This window comes from Triticum aestivum, chromosome 4A, assembly GCF_018294505.1.
Source record: "Triticum aestivum cultivar Chinese Spring chromosome 4A, IWGSC CS RefSeq v2.1, whole genome shotgun sequence".
NCBI classification, from domain to species: domain Eukaryota; kingdom Viridiplantae; phylum Streptophyta; class Magnoliopsida; order Poales; family Poaceae; genus Triticum; species Triticum aestivum.
In genome coordinates, this window is record NC_057803.1 from 339,093,556 (window position 1) to 339,097,511 (window position 3,956).

Here is a 3,956-nt window from a genome sequence, read left to right on the forward strand (position 1 = left end):
TTGGGCCACCAGGTGGGCTTCACAGGTAAGTCCAGGTGGTTCTGCTCTCTCTTTTTTTTAATTCTGTTCTGTTTTATCTTTTTTTTCATTTTCTGCAATTTGTTTTTGATTTGTTTTAATATCAAATCATTTTATAAAATCCTGGAAATAATTATGGGTGCTTTCTGAATTATTCCAGTGACCCTTATCAATTTCCAACATTTATTTGAGCACTTAAATTATTTATAGTATTTAAATGCCCAAAGTCAAATACAATATGATTTAATTCAAAAATCCAAAAATGACCTAAGGGTATATTCATCATTTTTGGCAGAGGTTTCCACCTTAACCAGAAATCATGAACTTTTCTTAGGGGCCTTTTGGGTTTATTGAAAAGATTTTAACTCACCCTAGTTGAGTTGATTTAATGCTAGGGTTTGAACATCCCCATTTCAATTGTAGGCAAAATTTAAACATGATGCAACACATGACTAGCTAGCTCAGAGCATTACCAGAAGCTAGGGATGTGACAGGGATATTCCCGATATGAGAGGTTATCTTGTAGGTCAAGCATTTCGTGGTCCACTCCACGGATAGGATCCGCGAAGCAACGCCTGAGTTGAGAAACGTGGAAGACATCATGAACTCTGGAAAGATGCGAAGGTAGTTCCAATTGGTAGGCAACTTCTCCTCGTTTGGCAAGAATGCGAAAGGGTCCAATGTAACGAGGAGCCAATTTGCCTTTGATACCGAAACGATGGGTTCCCTTTAATGGCGTAACCCGAAGGTAAGCTTTCTCGCCAAATTCATAAGTCATGAGCTTATGTTTATGATCATATTGGCTCTTTTGACGAGATTGGGCTGTTTTCAATTTCTCATGAATAACGCGAACCTGCTCTTCTGCTTCCTGAATCATATCCGGGCTAAAGAGTTGTCTTTCCCCGGTTTCTGACCAGTTAAGAGGTGTTCGACATTTTTGTCCATAGAGAACTTCGAAAGGATCTTTGCCCAAGCTTGCTTGATAACTATTGTTATAAGCAAACTGCACGAATGGAAGGCATTTCTCCCAACCCATTCCGAATGATATGATAGAAGCTCGGAGCATATCTTCCAGAATTTGATTGACTCGCTCTACTTGACCACTTGATTGAGGATGGAAGGCGGTGCTAAAAGAGAGACGAGTTCCCATAGCATTTTGGAAACTTTCCCAAAATCGAGAGGTGAAGAGACTCCCACGGTCTGAGTTAATTTCCAATGAGACACCATGAAGAGACACTATTCGGGAGATGTATAAATCAGCTAGCTGGCTAGCAGTGATACTCTCACGAATAGGTAGGAAATGGGCTACTTTGGAAATACGGTCGATCACGATGAAGATGACATTATTCCCTCTCTTGGTCCTGGGAAACCCAGTGATGAAATCCATATTGATTTTATCCCATTTCCACTCACGAATAGCCAAAGGTTGAAGGGTGCCAGCAGGCCGTTGGTGCTCTGCTTTAACACGACGACAGACGTCGCAACTAGCAATGTATTGAGCAATTTCTGTCTTCATCCTAGTCCACCAAAACCTCTGGCGTGGGTCTTGATACATTTTAGTACTACCGGGATGAATGGTGAGAGGGGATTCATGAGCTTCCTTAAGAATCAACTAGCATAGATGTTGTTTCTTGGGAACACCAAGCGTTCTCGAAGAAGACAACACCGTCGCTCATCCATGGAAAACATTTAGCAACTCTGCTAGCAATGTTTTCCTTAATCCAGGAAATGCCCTTATCATACCGCTGGGCGGCTATGATCTGATCCATAAGGTTAGGCTTCGCCACCAGGGTGGATAGGAATCCTCAAGGAACAATGTGAAGATTAAGCTTACAAAATTTCTCATGGAGAGGTGGTTGACTTTGTTGTAACATCAGGTTGTTACAATAAGATTTACGACTTAGCGCATCAGCCATTGACATTGGCTTTGCCCGGGGTGTAAGTTATTCCTAAGTCGTAATCTGAGATCAACTCGAACCCAACGCCGTTGCCTGGAGATTCAAATCCGGTTCGTGAAGATATATTTCAAACTTTGGTGATCGGTGAAGATCTCGCAACGATTACCGAGAAGGTAATGTCACCATGTTTTGAGTGCATGGACTACAGCTGCAAGCTCTAGATCATGTGTGGGATAGTTTTCCTCATGTGTGTGTAATTTCCATGAGGCATAGGCAATTACCTGACGATCTTGTATGAGTATGCAACCTAGTCCTTGTCACGAGGCGTCGCAATAGATAATAAAGTCCTTGGAGAAATCTGGTGGTACCAGTACGGGAGCCGATGTCAGGCGTCTTTTGAGTTCCTGAAAGCTGAACTCGCACTGTGGGGTCCACTCAAACTTTTTATCTTTCTTGAGGAGTTAAGTTAGAGGTTTAGCAACCTTGGAGAAATTCTCAACGAAGCGGCGGCAGTAGCTTGCTAAGCCAAGGAAGCTCCGAACTTGCTTGACCGTCTCAGGTGGAGTCCAATCAAGGACGGCTTGAACTCGCTCAGGATTGATAGCAATACCCTTACCAGAGATTACATGGCATAGATAGGTTACTTCTGATAACCAAAATTCACACTTGGAGAATTTGGCATAAAGGCGATGCTCTCGAAGTTTAGTCAATACCAGCCTTAGATGTTCGGCATGTTCCTCTTCATTCTTGGAGTATATGAGTATGTCATTGAGGTATACTACGACGAATTTATCTAAATACTCCATGAAGACCGAGTTCATTAACCGAGAGAAGGTGGCTGGGGCATTGGTTAAACCAAAGGACATAACGGTGTACTCGTATTGGCCATAACAAGTAACAAAGGCCGTTTTGGGAATGTCCCTGTTTCTGATTTTGATTTGATGGTAGCCCAACCTCAAATCCATCTTGGAAAAGACTGAGGATCCAGCGAGCTGGTCATACAGATCGTTGATCCTGGGAAGCGGATACTTGTTCTTGATAGTGATCAACTTGACAGGTCGGTAATCTATAACCATCCGATCCGTTCCATCCTTCTTCTTGACAAAGAGGACGGGGCAAGCCCAAGGAGAGGAACTAGGACGGATGAAACCCTTTTTCAAGGACTCATCAAGTTGGTTCTTAAGCTCGGATAGTTCTAAGGGTGCCATCTTATAGGGTCTTCTAGAAATTGGAACGGTTCCTGGAACAAGGTCTATCACAAACTCGACATCCCTGTCAGGTGGAACGCCTGGCAGTTCTTCTGGAAAGACATCCGGAAAGTCCCGGACTACCGGAATATCTTCAAGGTCTGGAAGGGGGTTGGCATTTAGGGAGTAAAGCTGGCGCTTGGCCACTCGAGTTAAGACATTGACTGTCTTGCCCGATGGGTGAGTAAGTTGAACGGTTCTAGTGGCACAATCAATCTTAGCATAATGAGCTGACATCCAGTCTATACCCAAGATGATGTTTATGTCCGAGGACTTGAGAGGTATTAAAGATGCATGGAAGACAAGTCTATCAACAAGAATTTCATTCCCATGGCTTACTCTAGAAGTTTGCCATCTAGAGCCTGGGGTTTGAATTTCCATGGTAGTGGGCATGTCATAGAATGTTGTGTTATGCAATCGAGCATAGCTCATAGATATGAATGAATGAGATGCTCCAGTATCAAAAAGAATAGATGCCGGATGGCAATTAACAAGGAGCGTACCAAGGACGACGTTAGGATCCTCATGAGCCTCCTCGGCTGAGACATAGTTGACATGGCCACGTGCAGTGGTGACTGGCTTGGCATAGAATGTCTTTCCCGCTTGCTTACCATGACCAATGGACTTTCCAGACTGATTGGGGTTGTTTTTCTAGGGACACTCTCAACTATAGTGACCCGGCTCTCCACACTTGAAACATGTCACAACATTGGGGCATGGAGTAGCATTAGCAGCGGGGCCACCATAGGGCTTGGACGGTGCAAACTGCTGGTTGGGACGAGGCGCCTAAAAG